At 40.5% G+C, this 19,807-nt stretch overlaps 1 protein-coding gene across 1 annotated transcript in view; it reads right to left on the bottom strand.

The window, feature by feature from the left end:
- Positions 1-19,807, bottom strand: part of GRIA4 (glutamate ionotropic receptor AMPA type subunit 4) — a 1,433,894-nt gene that overhangs the window by 1,379,980 nt on the left and 34,107 nt on the right. The gene's annotated exons all lie outside the window — the stretch shown is intronic.

Below are 19,807 nucleotides of genomic sequence, written 5' to 3'. Positions count from 1 at the left end.
GAGACCAGCCCCAGATTAAATCACCATTTATCATTTTCCACGAGCAATACACAAATAACTTCAAATCAAAAAATAAAAATACACCAAGTTCTATTAAATAAAACATTGGGTAGGGGTCTTTTGTACACTAATTATAAGGTATTTGCATTTATTCCTATAAAATTGTTCATTTTCATTAATTAATCTAGCCTTTCATATCATGCATATCAGATCAAATTATTTTTTTTGTCTGTCCATTTGAGAGTTTCTTTTCCTCAAATTTTCTATTACTCCTGTTTCTCTAATAAGATGACTAATCAGTTAGGTAACTCAGAAATGTACTGCATGTTCTAGTTTTCAAAAAACTACTAGTTGCTATCAAAATGAATCAAGTCCCCATCACTATCTCCTCACCAGTGCTATGGGTTTTTTATCGTGGCCATCACTACCTGTACACCAACATGGGGCCATGAAGAAATATGACAATACTAAAATGTGGACAGCATCAAAGTGGGAAAAAGCTGGAAGACAGTATGAACCCTAGTCCCACTAGGAGGGTGATTTTTAGCTTTGGACAATTTTCAGAAAGACAGCTTAGTCGACTTCCATACTTCAGAGAAATCACATAAGTGTTGAATAAAATTAACTTACGCTTTTTGATTTATCATGAAAACTTCATTGCTTTATCCTATACTGTAAGTATTTTCAATGTTAGCTATGGGATTTTAAAATATTGTCGTGTATGAGAAATAGAAATATAGAATTGAATAATATCACTATCATTGGTATGAATAGTATTTTAAGAGGAAAAAAGAAGAATTCTGAAGAGGGAATCAGTAGGGTCAACACAGCAACTGAAACTTGCATTAAAGCACCGAATAGTAAGTGTTTCGATTCTTAGCAAGAGAGATCACATCTGTAAGGAAAAACACAGATACACCTCCAAGCTCTCTTTGGCTCCCTAGTATCTTGCAGCATCCAAAATTCACAAACATTAGTCACACTAAGTAACAAGAGAGTACATGTCAACAGATGGCTTGGCCTTCCACTCTCTTGAATACTCACATATTTACCTTTAAGGATGTTAAGTAACAAGTAATTAAACAAGAATAGCTTAACGTCTTGTCAGTTGCTCTCACAGAGAGTTTACAGTCCTAATTAGGACTCTTGTCCATTAACTTTGCTAAATTAAAGCCTATTACCTATCAGTGCTCAGCGTGGGTGAGTCATGAGGGCTCCCTGACAAATCCTACCAACAAATCGGGTCCATTACAAAGAGATGGCACCAAATCAGGAAGTCAGTTGGCAGGAAAAGCACAGATTCAGCAGAAAATAGGTTGGGAGAAAAACTGCGCCAAGAGTTTTAAATAGGAGCTTTTTATTAGCGCCAGCATTTTAAATTTTGTCAAAGATCCAAGAATATATTCTGAGGATTACTGCCCCTTTACTTCATGAACATATGTGAGGAAATATATATAAATTTATCTCTGAAGGTTTAACTTAAGCCACTTTAAATCTATTCCTTTCCACGGAGAAGAATTATTAATTGAAGGAGGTGGAAAACAAATAGAAACAAAGTGATCCAGTGACATGGGGAGTGGACTTATGATACTAATCATTTATTCTGAATTAGTTTTTGGAAAAACATTTTTAAAATGTAGATTCTTAATCCCGAATTAAATATATTTTTATTATAACCACATAAAAATCCTATAATACTTTCTACCAAAAAATATATTTATCTCAAGATATATTCACAAAATGTGTCAAAGGTTATCTACATCATAAATTTGAATACTCCCAAATTCCCTCCCAAAATTCCTATAGGACTTTATACTCCAAAGATTATTTGTGATAAGGCTCATTTCCATATACTTTTGCCAGATTTGGATATGACTTTTTTCCTCCAGTGCAATGAGTAAAATATGCCATGCCATTGTTATTTGTTAGCTCTTTCTTAAATTCTCAATAGTCATTCTTATCAATTAATCTATTTATTCAAGAATCACTTTGGGGAATCAACTTTCAAGCACAGCAGTTATTTCAAAGATATGTCTTATAATGGCAGGCAGTGAATAAGTTATTACTGAATAAATATATAAAAGACGTATGTTCTCCTTTGTAATGCTAACGTGTTCACTTACATTTGATAACCCTGAGAAAAAGAATCCAACTTTCTACATGTTAAAATAACAATAATTTAGGAGGTGGGGGTGCCTGGGTGCCTTAGTCGGTTGAGAGTCTAACTCTTGATTTTGGCTCAGGTCATGATCTCCTAATTTGTGGGATTGAGTCCTGCATCAGACTCTGTGCTAACAATGCAGAGCCTGCTTGGGATTCTCTCCTCTCTCTCTCTCTCTCTCTCTCTCTCTCTCTCTCAAAATAAATAAACTTAAGCAAATAAATAAAATCACAATATAAAATAAAACTTTAGTTACCATACAGTATTAAAAATAAAGCTGAACCTACTTCCTTCTTTAATAGTAACACAATATCTTTTGGTGAACTGCATCATGTTTCACTGACTACTAAGGCAATATTAGTAATTAATTACGAACATTAACTATGTTACTGATTAATTATCAGCTAATTACTGATTAATTAGTAATATGAGCTCAATGCTAACATAAATCCAGATCTCGATCGTACTTCCGGACAAGTTAACTCAGAATGGTGTATAATCCTGTAAGCATGCACACTCTATTACAAATACATGGTCATATACATAGTTAGTAAAAATTAAGTGAACGGGCATTACTGGTAATGGCTTCCTCTGTAGTCCTCTAATCTTTAATGTTCCTAAGAGGTATACTTAGAAATTTCTTTCCTTTTTTTTCCCCACTCAATTTCACTATCTCTGTTTCAATCCACCAAATGCCAACATGCTATTTTCCAAGGTAGATCTAACACTTCCTTACAAAGCCTTCTCTACTCATGGGCTTTGAGTGGACCTTACTCTTCTTTGAATCCCTTCATCTTTTAACCACTATTGTTCTCATCACAAAATCTGTAACAGACACATATATACATCTGTCAATCACTCATGTAAACTCATTTAAGAACAAAGACGGTCTTGGGGCGCCTGGGTGGCTCAGTCAGTTGGGCATCCGACTTCGGCCCAGGTCATGATCCCACCGTTCAAGGGTTCGTGCCCCGCATCAGGCTCTGTGCTGACAGCCCAGAGCCTGGAGCCTGCTTCAGATTCTGTGTCTCCCTCTCTCTCTGACCCTCCCCCGTTCATGCTGTCTAAAAAATAAAAAAAACATTAAAAAAAAAAAAAGAACAAAGATGGTCTTATTCTATGTATAAGTTTCATAAAGTCAAGAAATAAGTTCTGTGTGTGTTTTAATCATTGTAGAATCACCTCAGCATTTAGCATGCCTCCAGATCCTTCTAACTTCTCAGGAATTCCTACTGAGTTACATTTTTTGAAAGTCCCTTTCAGTATTTAGCACAACAACTAAACTACTAGGTGGGCAAAAATGTGTACTTAAGCAGGTGGTCCTCTAACAGGGAGGTAAACTATAACCCAGTGGGATCCGCATTGTGTGGTTTCAGTATGTGTGATTAATAATGCCACTGAAGATTCTCTTTATTCCTAGTGCTTATATTGCCTCATTTTGAAATCCATAACTTCAAGTTTTTTGAACTTGGTTCAGGGTTGCTAACAGCAAACAAACAAAAAGCCCAAAGAACATACTCATTTTGGGGACTAAATCATGAAACCATATCACAAGGAGAATCTGGTTCTGTGCCATGAATGCAGGTGCAGTCCTGGTTCGATAAAAGCTCACAGCATCAGATTAAAGCAGATCACTAGCTCTTAGATGTGATATGCGTAGAATCTTTATTCCTGAACATGTGCAGCTTAAAAATGTTCCATAGTTTGAGTTTGACCTTCAAGTTAAATGTCTTCCTACTTTATGATGCAGGTACAGTTCTGAGCTCCCAGCTTCGTACAGTACTTGTTTAGTTGAAAGCAATTCATATCGAAAGAATGTGTTAATACTACATTAAGATATAGTTGAAATGCATTGATTTGAGTGCCCAGTATTATTCATTTAAGAAACATTTACGTATCGTCTATTCTAGGTGCTGGCTGGTAAAGAAAATACAACAGCAAGGAAAAAGACACAAAGCGGGTGAGCTCATGACTTGCTTTTGTACCTGTCAGGGAATGGTCTCTTGTAAGAACAGAAGACCTGGAATGCCAGAGCTGAAGCAAGCTGGTGGCACACTGTGAGCAGATCCGTCAGGGGAAGGTCACATGATAAGACGGCCCTGGAGACCAATCTGCAGGGCAGGAAGGAAGGGAGAAAATCACAGAGACAGAATGAATAGGGTGGGGTAAGCGCAGGAAAGAAGGAAGGAAGGAAGGAAGGAAGGAAGGAAGGAAGGAAGGAAGGAAGGGAGGGAGGGAGGGAGGGAGGGAGGGAGGGAGGGAGGGAGGGAGGGAGGGAGGGAGGGAGGGAGGGAGGGAGGGAGAAAACCACAGAGAGCATAAGAATAGGGTGGGGTAAGGGCAAAAGAAACCAGACAGTAAGAGACAAGAGCCATGTGATGACTGATGAAGAAGTTGGACTGGCAAGAACGTGACACAGTAAGGCCACCACTGCAGGAAGAGTGCAACAGGTGATGGGGAGGAGAGTGGGAGACGAAAAGACCAGAGCACAAACGGGACGCAGACCTCATAAGGGGTACATGGCTGGTGAGGATCTTTATTTCATTCTAAGTGATATACGAAGCCACTGGAAGATTCCAAAATGAAAAGCAGTATGTGCTAAGTTACAACTTCAAAGATCTCTCATACTTCTGTGTGGAGTATGTTCTGGGCTAGGGCAAAGATAGGAAGCAAGGGGATAATTTTAGAAGATCATTAGAACTCCCAGGTTGAGAGATGAAGGTGGCTCAGTCAGAGGTGGCAGTAATGGAGGTGGTTAGAAGCGGTGAGATGCTGGGGCACCCGGGTGGCTCAGTCGGTTAAGCATCCAACTTCGGCTCAGGTCATGATCTCACGGTTCATGAGTTTGAGCCCCGTGTCGGCCTCTGTGCTGACAGCTCAGAGCCTGGAGCCTGCTTCGGATTCTGTGTCTCCTTCTCTCTCTGCCCCTCCCCTGCTTGTGCTCTGTCTCTATCAAAAATAAATAAATATTAAAAAAAATTTTTTTTAAAAACAAACAGAAGTGGTGAGATGCTGGGGCACCTGGGTGTCTCCGTCAATTGAGCATCCAACTGTTGATTTTGGCTTGACCCCATGTCAGGCTCTACCGTGACAGCTCAGAGCTTGGAACCTGCTTCCAATCCTGTGTCTCCCTCTCTCTCTGCCCCTCCCCTGCTTGTGTTCTATCTCTGTCTGTCAAAAATAAACATTAAAATTGTTTTTTTAAACAAAGAAATGGTAAGACGCTGAATGTATTCAATTTTTTTTTTTCTTGATGGTTTGAATTTGGAGTGTGAATGAAAAACCCAAGTCAAGAACAGCTAAAAGGGTTGTGACTTGAGCCACTGCTAGAATGAGCCAGATGTTACTTAGGGAAGAGGTGAGGGAAGAAGGGTGTAGGGCCAGAATTAGGAGTAGATGAAAGTCATCAGCCTCGCTATGGTAGGGCCATCTTTGAATCTGGATAAGATCTCTTGGGAAGTGAGAGCAGACAGAGAAGACAGGATGTCCAAGGACTGGGTGTTGGACTATTACAGTATTTAGAGGCTGGCAAGATAAAAGAAGGGAGAAGAAAAGACAGAGTGGCCAATGAGAAGAGGAAAAAATCAGTTAATGAAAATGAGTCAACAACTGATCAACTTTGTAAAATGCTATGGATGACTTGAGTAAGACAAGGACGGATTATTGGTGATTGGATTCAATAAGATGCAGGTCATTAAGAATTACAAAAAAAAAAAAAAAGATAGTTGCACAGAATGATGGAGAGAAAAGGCTCTTTGGTATGGATTCAAAAGACAAATGAGGGGGCACCTGGGTGGCTCAGTCAGTTAAGCATGCGGCTTCAGCTCAGGTCATGATCTCACCGTTTGTGAGTTCAAGCCCCACATCGGGCTCTGTGCTGACAGCTCAGAGCCTGGAACCTGGGCTGGATTGTCTCCCTCTCTCTCTGCCCCTCCCCCACTCACGCTCTCTCTCAAAAGTAAATAAACATTTAAAAAAATTTTTTAAGATAAAAGAGAAGATAATACGGGTATAGTAAGTACTGGCAGATTTGCAGTTTTGTAAAAACAAAAAAAAAGCGGGAGGCAGAGAACTTAGGTAGCAGTAGTTCAACTAGTTATGTGGTCAACAGATTTTGTTTTAATCTCTCTCAGATATAAGAATATATTTATACAATGATGCACATGATCCAATTCAGGGAAAATGATAATGCAGAAAAGACAGAAAACAATTTCACGATCAAAGTCCTTGAGTAAGCAAGACTCTGGGACCCAATGCTCATTTCAAAGGACACAGCATAAACTTAAGAACAAATAACCCACCCATTAAAATGGAAGAAAGATGGGGCCCCGTCTGGGTGGCTCAGTCGGTTAAGCGTCCGACTTCGGCTCAGGTCACGATCTCGCGGTCCGGGAGTTCAAGCCCCGTGTCGGGCTCTGTGCTGACAGCTCAGAGCCTGGAGCCTGTTTCAGATTCTGTGTCTCCCCCTCTCTGTGACCCTCCCCATTCATGTTCTGTCTGTCTCAACAATAAATAGACATTAAAAAAAATTTTTAATACAAGAAAGAGTATATGGTTTTGGATATAAGTATGTCAGATTTAGAGAATTAGTAGATCTGGAGTACAGGCTCCTAGGCCTTTCCTCCCTTAAGAATCCCCACACCGGGCTCTCTAGCATTCAGCTACACGCCATGATCTCTTCAACTCCTCTACCAGATATTTTCTGTGCAAACAAGAACTGGTTTCTGTTACGTGCAACTATTAATCCGATGTATGCTGGCAAGCATTGGCTGTCCTTGCCTAAAAGCCGTGGCAAATATCTAGGCCCTAAAAGGAATTCTATCATAAATTAATAAAGCACAGTTATGTGTTTTTGGTTTTGGGTTTTTTAGTTTTCTTAATCCAGTTAACTGGATATTCTTTTCAGCTAGATAATTTCCTAGCACAGTCTATGTATAAACGTCTCTAAAGCTACAGGATTCCAAGGACATCAGGTGGCACATTCACAAGTGTAACCATCACCGTCAAGTATGGAATGAGAGACTGCAGTAGCTAGGTCAAGAAAGAAACATTATTTCCCTCTGATGAGCTGTATCATATACACCCCTCCTAGAGATCATACAAAGAAAGGCACCCCGGGCGGAAATGTTAACTATTACTGTGTAAAATAATATTCCACAGAGGACTCCTGAAAATGGTATCACTTCTACTTTAAAACTAAGAAATGGGGGGAACTTAAATCTGACTCAAAACCACAGCTGAAACATCAAGAGGAATAATAACAATTTCTTAAGACTGACTGATCTCCAGTGGGTCCACAATACCGTTTCCTTTACATCGAAGTGTAACTGGCTCACAGACCACACGTCTTGTACTGTTCAGGGGAATCCAAAAACCCTAAGTTTTATCCCATCTCCCCATCCTTCCCCTGACACATCAAAAATTAAAAGAGTCTAAACATTGCTGTACAAATTATGTCAAAGTTTATCTCCAAAGTATATCTCTGCAAACCAGAAGAACACACAATTTCTATCATATTTGGACGTTCAATGTGTTTTCACGTAAAGATACATTTTATTAGGGAGTCTGGGTGGTTCAGTCGGTTGACTGTCCCACTTCAGCTCAGGTCATGATGTCACGGTTGGTGAGTTCGAGCCCCACGTCAGGCTCTGTGCTGACATGTCAAGCCTTCCTGGGATTCTCTCTCTCCCCCCCTCTGCCCCTCCCCCACTTGTGCACGCACTCTCTCTCAAAAATATACTTTTTTTTTTTAAACAGACACATTTTATTTAAAAGCGCATAGGCACGCATCTACTCCCGTGCTCAATAGTGGTGCAGTCATCTGTCCACAGTAGACAGAAGTCATTGGTCTTCGGTCGTAGTTTTTTAAAACCATCTCCAACGAGTATCTGTTTTCACGCTTCTCCTAAAGGACGATGCTGGCTTTTTTGTTCTCATCGTTTAAAAGTGCTTTCCACTGATCCGCCAATCAATTCTTATGTCGCTATCTAATTACAAAAATGCTTATTCCCACACAAAGGATATCTTCACTTGAAGTGTAGTAAGAGAATATTAACTTGACTTTGATGATTTTCTTTCATCCTTTCTGAGCACAATTCCCGATACAAAACGACAGAGGTGGCCTGAGCACGTAACCGGACGGCAGCGTGGGTGCAGTCCTCCACCCGTGACTCCCGCATCGCTAGTGCTTTGGGGACAACCAGTTCTGTGCTAAAGAGTATCCCTCTCAGAGCAGCATCTCACAGTCCAAAAGGAAGACATTCCTTTCTCCATCCCATTCTCCCCCATTAAAGTTCTGCTTTCAAATGACTCTTCAAAACCAAAGTAGTAATTGGCCATCCTACCTAAGTAAGTCCTTTTCCTGGGCCAGGCACCTCTAAGTATTTCCCAGGAACCATCTCCTTTAAGAGTTGAACGGAGGTGTCCTAAGCAGACTAGTTCTCTGACAGGGTCCTACCTCTGCCTTTCCTCCCTTAGGAGTCCCCACACCGGTCTTCCGGCATTCAGGGAAATACCATGATCTCTTCAATGCTCTTCCACTAAAGAGCTTGCATTTTGCATGCAAAGCAGAATTGGTTTCTGTTATTTGCAACCACTAATCCTATGCATACTGGCGATCCTTAGTTGGGGTTACCAAAGAATCGTGGCAACCATCCCACTCCTGAAAGGAATTCGTTCATAAATTAAAAATTAAGCATAAATGAACTTAAAACCACCCATGAGCAAGGTATTATCATTCCCAGTTTACACACAAGGACTCTGTGTTCTATCTAGTTCACGAAACTGAATGCAGGGTAAAAACACTCTGCGATGGTGTTTTCAATGTGCACTATTTCTAATTCTATTGGTAGATTTACAAGTTCTGGAAATAAAGATGCCACATGCATGCATATGCTCGGCTTTTTCTCATTTAAAACAAACAAGACTTAAAAATAAAATTTTCTGTAAGACTACTTCTTTACAGAAATGGCAATTTTGGGCATTTCTCTGAACCATTCCTAAGAAAAAAAACACTGCTTCCACTTTTTGTTAATTTTCCAAACTTTTGTGGCCAAACGGTCTCCGAGTGTTGAAGCACCGCAACGCTACGTTCAGATCCAGCTGCCCTTGCAACGCTCTTCCCGCACAAGGTTTATGAAGTTTGCAAATAGGCTGACAGAAAGCGAAAACCGACTTTCTAAGAGGCATTTCTCTTTCAACAAGGTCACCTTTCTTTAATTCTCTGATGATGAAGCCTAGGCAAGCTCTGCCTGGACAGGCCCACTCGAACGGCAGACCCGACAGGATGCCGTAAAATGCAGCCTGGCAGGGTTGCTCCATCGTCTCTCAGTTCTGGGCACCTACCTGACCCCCTACCCGCCACACCCCCTGCCTACCTGCCAGACACCCTCACAGAGAAAACCCACAAGGAAGCAGGTAGGGAGGAAACCACTATGGTCCCTCATCATTCGATCTATTTTGTATTAACCTAAGCCAGAACTTATTTTCTACTCCTCTGCTAAAACCTTTATCAGCAAAACAGTGCCTACATTCCTCGTGTACGTTTGGTTCTGGCCACGGCTGATCTGATTTCAGCTATTCCCACGACACAGCCTCATTCTGACTGCAAAAATCTGGAAGATTAAATTATTATTTTCTCTGAAGTTACATCTGCTCGGCACAAAACAGAATCAGCTACTTCCCATGATCAGTTTACACAAATAATTTAAATAAACAAGACCTAAATATGGGCATTTTGTGTGCGTAGCTTTCTCCATGATTCTCTAAATTGAAATGTTGTGTGACAGAGAATCAATTAAAACACAAGGGCTCACTTCTCCCCTCTGGGTGTGCTAACCTGAGCAGGGAGCTGTGTAGGTGAACACAAAACCAGCCACCGTGGGCATGAACCTCTGTGACGACAAACTGCCGAGTCATGTTCGCAGTCATGTGGTCGGGTGGATGGCTACTGGACCAGGATTCTCAGGGCGCAGATACAGGGGGAGAAGGCTCTCCGTACTTCATTAAATATCACACGCTTGAAGCGGTTCAAAAGGAGAAACAGAAAAGGAGAGACCTTTTCTAAAACTGCAATGTAACAACGAAAGACTCGTTGTTAAGGCAACAGTCAACAAACAGAGATCACTGGTAGCAATGATCTTGCCCTAGACAGACAGCTTAGATGCTGAAATAAAAAAGAATTCAGCTTGGATACTTTCAGGGGAGTAAACGGATCTGGAACTGAAAAGATTTCTTAATGCTAGACTTACGAGTTTCCAAAAAGTTATTCGCTATCTTCATTTGCGGCTTTTCAGAGTCACGTCATCACGTCAGGGTTAAGTGCTTGTGTAGTGACTGCTTATTCTCTAGGAAGGCATGTTTGTTATTTTTCCCCTTTCCCTAGGTAAGGGTTCCATAAAACGAAACGTATGAAATCATTATACCTCAAAGGTCTAAAAAACTGGAGGCAGAGTTTGTTTGGTTCTGTGACTTGGTAGTAGAAAGAAGACCTTTAAGAAATAGTCTTTTTTTTAATGTAAAAATATATATACACAAATTTTTATTTTTGTATTTTAACATAATTATCAAGTTGACTAACATATAGTGGGTGCAGTGGGCTCTTGGTTTTGGGGGGTAGATTCCCGTGGTTCATCACTTCCATACAACACCCAATGCTTGTCCCAACAAGTGCCCTCCTCAATGCCCATCCCCCACTTTTCCCCTCCCCCACCCCCATCTACCCTCACTGTGTTCTCTGTTTTTAAGAGTCTCTTAAGGTTTGCCTCCCTCCCTCTCTGTGCGTGACTATTTTTTCCTCTTCCCCTCAGTCTTCTGAGTCTTGCACATATGAGTGAAAACATAAGAAACAGTCCTTTAATAGATGCCTGCATTTTTATGATAAACCACCTTACAAAGTTGGAATCATCTAAAATGGATGTGTAATTAAAAACAGTCAATTTGTATCTTGCTAATATTTGCAACATCCCCTTAATTGTCAGAACAGTCTTCCCCTCTCATAAAGTCCCTTTCCTCCTCTCTACATCCTTTCCCTACACATACGCAGAGCTCCCCCCATTTTTGAATTAAGTAAAATCAGCTTCATCTCCTTAATCCCATCACAAAATCTTTTATTTAAGAACCCCTGCTTTCTTAAGTGAACCACTATTAAAACTGACCAGCAATATTACCGCATAAACTGAATTTGAGAGGGGGGTGGGGTAATGTTTTATGCCGGTTTTCAGTTGCTCCTGAGAGCATTTGGGCAGACCTGTGTGTGAAGGCCACTGAACAGAGACACCAAGCACCCCGACCTGATCAGAACGACTGTGCGCAATCACCCATCTCCCGCGACATCTCTATGTGTCTCTGTATCACAGTTAGGCAAGGGAAAATCCACTCTGTTAGGCTCTAACTGTAAATCAGCGTCAGGAGCTAAGTGGCCACAAATGTTAATAAACATTTCTATGTAAGGGGTCGCCACATACCAACAGACGGGCAGAATCAGAGAACGAATTCCTCTGCTGTGATTCTCATCCCCACTTTCTCTCATCAGTCTTCATAGTCTACACGAATACATCTGGAGGAATAAATGTATCTCAATGGTTCTATAAAATTAAAAACATCTTCTGTATTTCTTCTTTCTCTTTAAACCACTTTCAGAAAATAAAAGTCAGGTAAGCCCCTTAGCAAAGTTTCACTTAGGATAATGATTCCTTAATATGAAAAAGGAATGCTCACAACAATTTGTGCACTGGTCACTGATACCACTGTACTAAAGCTATTATGCTTTTTTGGCTTAGTAAATAAAAGTAAGCATAAAGTTTATGAATTAGAAAACACTGTTGAGACTGTGAAATCTAATTGACCAATCAAATCTTCTCTCTACCTCTTAATCCCCACACAATTATCTCCTCCTTCCTTCCCACCACACACACACACACACACACACACACACACACACACACACACACACACACTCTCAGTCACTCACTCACTGGCACATTTAATTCTCTTGCTTTGATTCTGTCTTTCTACCTGGTACTTCCGAGCCATGTTCCAGTACAGACAATCCTTTTCTATTTACAATATCATTCTCTTGGTTCCGTTAACACAGGTTAGAGTTGTTCAAAGGGAAAATAGCTATCGAGAATCAACACAGTAGATTGGGAAGAGTATATCATGAATTCCTGGCTCTGCATTTTCACTTTACAACCATGGGAATATGAAATAAAAAAATGTGGAGTTTCTTTTTCTTTGTCTATAAAGTGAAGCTAAAATTAATTCTCTGCCTATCTTATAGAAATAGGGGTAATAACAAATGACATAATTTCCCTGTGACTATCAACATGCTACTAAATTTTTAGTTGTAATTCAAATTTTGAAAGGTGGTGTAATAATTGAGGCAACCTGACTTTTAATTCCTAAGCTTTGTGTGTGTGTGTGCTGTGTAAACAAAAGCAATTCAAATATTGCTATCACCCACAGTGCATGCATCCAGTGTAACTGAGACAGAGTTTACTGTGATAATGTAATGTAATGGAGGCTATAAAAGCCCAAAAGCAAGAGAGGAAGCTCACGAGATCACAGCAGAGAAGAGAATCAGGTAGAAGTTGCCTTCGGCAAGGGAAAGGGTGGCAAGTTTGTGGGTTTTTTTTTTTTTTGGTTTTTTTTTGTTTTTTTTTGTTTTTATATTTGGGACAGACAGAGACAGAGCATGAACGGGGGAGGGGCAGAGAGAGAGGGAGACACAGAATCGGAAACAGGCTCCAGGCTCTGAGCCATCAGCCCAGAGCCTGACGCAGGGCTCGAACTCACGGACCGCGAAATCGTGACCTGGCTGAAGTCGGACGCTTAACCGACTGCGCCACCCAGGCGCCCCAAGTTTGTGGTTTTAAAAGAAACACTAAGTAGAGTTGATACCCAGAAGCTGAAGGTGCCACGCTGAGTTGCCATCATCAAAACCCAAAATGTTTATTCTTTATGAGATACTGTGATAAAAATGAAAAGGTAGTTCAGAGATGGAGAGAAAATTTTCTCTCTTACATACTTATAAACTTCTAAGCTCTCTCTTGCTCTCTCTTTATATATACATACTTATACCAAAAGATTTAATCCAGCATATTAATAAATTATTCACAAGAAGACAAGCAACCTAATAAAAGACGAAGAAAGATTTTAACAATATTTCATTAAAGATATATTAATGTCTGATAAACACATAAAAACTGGTTGACATCATAGGTCAATGGGAAAATGAAAATTAAGATCACAATGTGATACTAATACATACCTATTAAAATGGCTGAAACTTAAAAGTGTGACAGTAACAGGTGTTGATATGGACATGAAGTCATGGTGATTTTTTTTTTTTTTAACTTTGGAAAAAATGTAAAATCTTTCAATCACACTGGAAAAAAGGTCGGCAGTTTCTTATAAAGAAAAAAAAAACACTTGCTATATAATTTGGGAATTTCACTCTTAATTGTTAACCAAAAGAAATGAAGATACATATGAATATCCATAGGACTTTTATTCTTAATAATTAAACACCGGAAATAACCCAAATATCCATCAACAGGTAAGCAGATAAACAAATTAGAATATTTCCATACAATGAAATACTGCTGAGTTATTAATGGGGAGGGGACCCCACTAACACCTGCTACATTTTTAATGAATCTCAAAAATATCATTTTCACTAAAAAAAGGCAGCCTCAAATAATTATACAGCATATTATTCCATTTATATAAAATTCTAGAAATGGCAAAACTGATTGGTAAATGACCAGAAGCAGATTAGTAGTGGTCACCTGGGGCAGAAAACAACTCAAGGGGAAAAGGGAATTTGGGGGGTAATGATCTAAATGTTCTATATCTTGTTTGTGGTGGTGCTTATCAAGTATATAAATTCACCAGAACAAATCAAAATATAAATTTTAAATGTATGTATTTTATAGCTAGTAAATTATATACCTCTATAAAGTTGATTTATAGAACCTTTCTTCTGAAAGAATCTTTGTTACGATTTTGTTTGCTAAAAGTTTAGAACCCAAGCCAAAGACATTTACCCCCCCAAAATAAGACATTCTATAATGCTAAAAACCACAATTTGCATAAAGGCCGAACAGATAGCAATATCTATGAACCAAAATACAGCTTTTTAAGAGCAGAAATTGCAAGAGGTGCAAGGAAAAATATCTAGAATGGCACCAATAGTTATAGTCAACATGCCACTCCGTCCATGACATGGCACACAGACACCGCAAAAACATACAGAAGTCCTAAAGCATGTAATAAGCGGAAGAGATATTATGAACATCTATCAAACTTTGCATCCTTATGATAAAGTATACATTTCAAATCCATACTAAATATTTTAAAAATTTAACATTTGGGTTATGAAAAGCCTCATAACTATCATAAATGAAAAATTATAGAAATTTCATTCAAAGAGAGAGACAAAAACCCAAGACAGCATCTTTCCTAGAAATTTACACGCATATGTATGCTATGCATGTGTGTGTATTAGTTTGAGTTAATGAAGGGATAAAAAGTTAGATGCAGCCTTGCTAGCAAATGATAAAGATAATACATAAATCATAATCTATGGGATACAATTAAAGCAATGACATACAAGATTCATAATTTTAAATTCATGATTTTAAATACTCAAATCAAGAGAAATTAGGAATAAAAATTAAAAAACCAGTTACATCTTTTTGAATAAGAAAGCAAGCATGAAATAAAAAATAAAGATAAAATAGAAAAGTAATAGAGCAGATGAGTCAGAAACAAAAAAAATCCAGTCAAGTAATTACACCACAAAGTTGTTTCCTCTAAAACGTCCCTGAAAAAGATAAATAGGTAGCAACTTCGTAAAAATCAATGGAAAAGAGTCAACTGTCAGAAACAACAATGACAAGGAAAATCACCCTGAAACAGAAGATTTAAAAGTCCATGTTGTGGGGCACCTGGGTGGTCAGTGGGTTGAGCACCCAACTGTTCATTTCACTCCAGGTCATCATCCCACAGTCATGAGACTGAGCCCCGTGTCAGGCTCTGCACTGAGCAGGGGCCTGCTTAAAAATCAATCTCTCTCTCTCCCTCTCACTCTCCCCCTCTACCCCTGCCCCCCCAAAAAAATAAATAATAAATAATAAAAACAGTATGATTACCATAGTCAAAGGACACTGAACAAATTCAACGCCCATTCCCGAGTAAAAATAAAAACAGATTTCCTTAATGCAGACAGACAGAACTTCTGCTAAAATCGGGAGGGAGACAAAGATGTCTCGTAAGCTGCCATTTTGTAGACATTTCATGAGAGACTTTAGCCAAGGCAATCCGTCCAGAGAAAACAGAGCATTTCTACCGGAAAGGAAGGGAAGAGGCCAGCTAGGTGTGCATGCTGGTGTCACGATCCTGTACCTGGAAATCCCAACACATTTATCAGACACAAGAAACCAATGTCCATTCTAACTGTTAGCAAGTTCATGACTTTGAGAGAACTTTGAGTTGTTACCGTTTCTCCGTAACAACCATCAGCAGTCTTCATTTTGCTCTAGAAGCCACAAAGATTACGCCTGAATCTTCTTTAACCTGACAACTTGAGAATTTGACCAAAAACTAAAACAAAAACAACTTCACCATTCCCCCAAATGTGTTCTTCTGTAAGGATGCCTAAATCTTTCAAACAGTCCTTAAATGGTTATCAGTCTTGTCTTTTTTTTTTTTTTCCTTTTTGATGGACTATTTTGTCAAGACCCTTGTTAAAATACTGCCAGCCAACTAGGACAGTATGTAGCAAGTATGTTGCTCAGGACGAACTAAGAGCAAGCCGACTGCTCTCCTGAGTGTGAAGATAAAGAGAGAATTGATACCTCAAACTGTGATGCTGTGAAGAATGACAGGTGATGTTCTAACAAGTACACGGGGACAACAGGTCTATGACGAGTCTGAACGTTTGCACAAGGGTCTCTGTCCCCGCACATTAGTCTGCACTGTCTACGCTGGTTAGGGAGGCCTTTGACAGCCCTCCCTGACCGTGGGTGGTAGAGCATCACAGGCAAAAGGACGCAGGGAGGTGTATCTTGTACTGACACAAACAGGTGACCCTACGCAACTTTCATTTATCTGAGCCACAGTTTTCTTACCCATAAAAACTGAAACCAGTAAATTTCAAAGCATTTGTGAAATACAAAGTTCATATGAAAAACTAGAAAAATAGGCTGCCAGTTGCCTAAGATCACTGGTTTTCATGTATTTAACAAACGTGTACTGTAGGTGGGCCAAATGTTATCACCAATACAAAGGGAGCATCCCTGAGGGCCTTCCCGTGGGAGGCACTGGACATCTCCCTGTGCTGTCCCTGCAAGGACACTCAGAGCCGGGAACAGAGCCGACCACCAGGGCTAAGAGGCGGGTGCCCGTGCCCACGCTGGAACCACTGAGGAGTCGTGAAAAGGAGCACCGGACTTCTTTGTCTTTTTTAAAACTATGGGATAACTCAAATATTGACCAATAATAGACAATAACAAAATAAGCATTAACGCACTGGCCATTCATCTATAATAAACCACAACATTTTGCTATGTTTGACTCGTTTATATTTTAAGAAACAAATAGTAGGTACAGGTGAAACCCCTCTGAATTTTTCCTAAATTCTATCCATCACCATGTTTCCTACAAGTAACCCCCCATCGCTATCTGTTGTTCCATAAACCACTGTACAGGGTGACCCGTGTTTTGTGACCTTACCCAAGTGAACTCACTTCGCGCATTCTTTAGCAATTCCAGTTTTTTCTACTTTATATTGTTACATCTATCCACTTGACACGAGGCAGTAATCTACCCATTTTTCCGTATTTCCCCATCATCTTGTGGAGCGTGTAAGTGCATCCAGCATGTAACGACTGGAAACAACGGCAAGGTGGATATCCACGTGCAAGCTCCCTCTAGGACATGGGTCACAATCTCCGAGCCCGTCACTGTGCTAACCCTTCACAGGCCTGATGCAACCCTCTTCCCTCCACCCTGCAGGTGTGCAGTCAGGGCTCCAGGCTCCCAGCCAGCTGGCTCTCTCCTTCATTTCTACCAACGCAAGGACATGGTGGAAAATCTGAAAGGGGGAGAGAGGAGGAGGCAGGAAGGGAACTCTTCCTGCTCTGAGGTAAGTCCTCTCAGCAGTGGAGGGTGCGAGCAGGACCTGGTCATTAACCTCTGCCCGTCCCCTGGCTGTGGGTGAGGGTGAGGGTGAGAGGAGGACCTGGTCACTAACCTCTGCCCATCCCCCGGCTGTCACCAGAAGCACCTGCTGTCCAGGAGCAGCTGCTTCGTCCCGCCCATCACTCTCAGAACACCAGTGACGCCATAACCTCTACCATAAATCCACAAAGAAAACACCTCCTTTGGACACAGGTCACTCCACAGACACAGACACACATGGCACGTGTCCCTTCCTCACTAGTCGCTGCCGTTCTCAATGTTGAGCCTTATTAAGGAAGAAGTAAATTATTTGATGAAGGGAATACTTGAGATGGAAAATTACAGGCTTCAAAGAGTTGAGTTCAGTGAATGAGTTGAAAATTCAATACATCAATTTATGGAAATTTCCTTTTCTATTCATTGCCTGAGTGCTAATGAAATGCAACAATGAATATTTTTATTTATTTATGTACCTAATACTTCACACCCCTTGAAAGTATTTCAGAATATTTGGAATATGACAGGCACATTAATTAAAATGGTAAAGAACATTTTCTGCATGCTGATACTTTAAAAGGACTTCACATCATGAAATGTGTGTTATTAGCTTTGCAATGGAAAGAATCAGAATTAAATTATTATTTAAGAAAAATGATTGCTGGACCAAACAGTGCTACTTAGTTTTCTTGAAAAGTAGGCCAATAACAGAACATGAAGTTTAGCGATGAGTACATTGAAGTAGAAGACAAAATGTCCTTAAAAAATCACACTTCTGATAGATTTGTTACGGCTTTCCGACTACACCGCGACTGCCGAAGACTGAGCTGATTTCTGGGGCACAACTGTCTACAGCTCAGCGTGTCCCCCGGGGGCAGGGTCCCACGTACCTGGCAGTGGCAGAGTGTAGGCTCACAACGGTACAAGGGGCTCAACAGAAGTCTAGTGAGAATGACACACCTCCCAAGAGGACAAAGCTGCTCAGAGGTTTGCACTTCGGAGGAAGATGAAGGGCCGAGAGGAAGATGATGTGAGTTAAGCGGCCCAGCAGAAGATGCCGTTCTGCTATCTCGGCAGACATGCTCTTTTACACGCTGGCTCTCTGAGCATCCTGCATAAAGTGTCTGTTCACAGTTTTGTGACGTGACCACGGCCCTGTCTGGGGTCTGCCTCTCGTTCCCATGTCTGTTTCCTAAAGGAATAGTTGTTTGTAGACACGTAGGGTTTGGGTTATGGTGAAATCAGATTAGGCGGTGGGGGTGGGGGTGGAAGAAGGAGACAACCTCAGTGGGGAGCGTGTTAATCCCTGTTAGTTTTCTCCTGATGAGTGAACACGGGCTTGGCTGAACGCACATTCCCCAGGGAGCTCGTCAAGAGTAACAGGTCAAAGCACATCCACTTAGGGCATCAAATTACACACGTGGAAGACTTGAGACAGAAGAATCAAAATTAAACACTCGCAGAGTCTGTCCTTTCTCACAAACATTGTCTCTTCAGGACCATCTGCTCCACGTGGAACAGAAAGAACACCAGTGAAAGGAAGAGAGCAGAGGAGAAAACGCTCTGAGTTACAAGCGTCCGGGGTTCTCACTTCACTTCTCCTCTCCAGCGTCAGGGGCTTTGCAACAGCTCGCCTCCTGGGGCCAGCTTCCCGAATGTGAAACACAAAGCCGCCAGAGGAGGTGGTTTCTAAGGTCCTGTGCTCTGACGTGATGACACGATTGGCACCCAGGTGTATCTCTGTGTCTGGCACAGAGGACATTTGATGAAACGCACCTATTGTATGCTCTGGCTGGGAAAGGACACGTCACAACCACACAGGGAAAATTTAGCTGCAACACAACAGGCGAGCCACCACTGAGCGTCCCGGACCTGGCCACATTTTTCTACCCACCTCACGGACCTCGAGGACGTTTTAGTTAAGTTCCTAACTTCCTTCCTAGTCAGTGTAGGGGAAGAAACAGAGAGGCCTAATATTTTATTTAAACCCTACTCAACCTAATGCAAGGTGGTATCTGGGTTTTCCCTTATCACATGTCCTTTCTTTCAGTACAAACTCATGAAATTTTAGAAAAAGTATTGCAGTGGTGATTTATTTCACATTAGATCCTAATATCCTAAGCTTAACATTTTAGATGATTTACGAATGTAACCAAATGATGTGAGAAAATGAAGAAGAGATTGATGGTTTGAAAATTTCAGTGTTAAAACTGTTTCAATGAAATATTCTCTCCTGAAAAATCTCTCCTATGCAGACTCAAAAGCAGAGGCTCATCAGAACAGATTATACTCAAATCGAGGTTTTAATAGGAAATCATCACTATCCTTCAAATTAATTTCTAAAATATGTTTTTGAAATGCTTTTCATGCTCTCTAAATTTCATGATAATTTCATTACTGTAATCTTTCTTTGCTAATTAATGATTGCAAATTCTTTCGGGCGATTAGCAGTTCTTTTTAAGAATT

This window comes from Felis catus, chromosome D1, assembly GCF_018350175.1.
Source record: "Felis catus isolate Fca126 chromosome D1, F.catus_Fca126_mat1.0, whole genome shotgun sequence".
In the NCBI taxonomy this organism is placed as follows: domain Eukaryota; kingdom Metazoa; phylum Chordata; class Mammalia; order Carnivora; family Felidae; genus Felis; species Felis catus.
The sequence above is the reverse complement of the archived record's forward strand: the minus strand, read 5'-3'. Positions and strand labels throughout refer to the sequence as shown.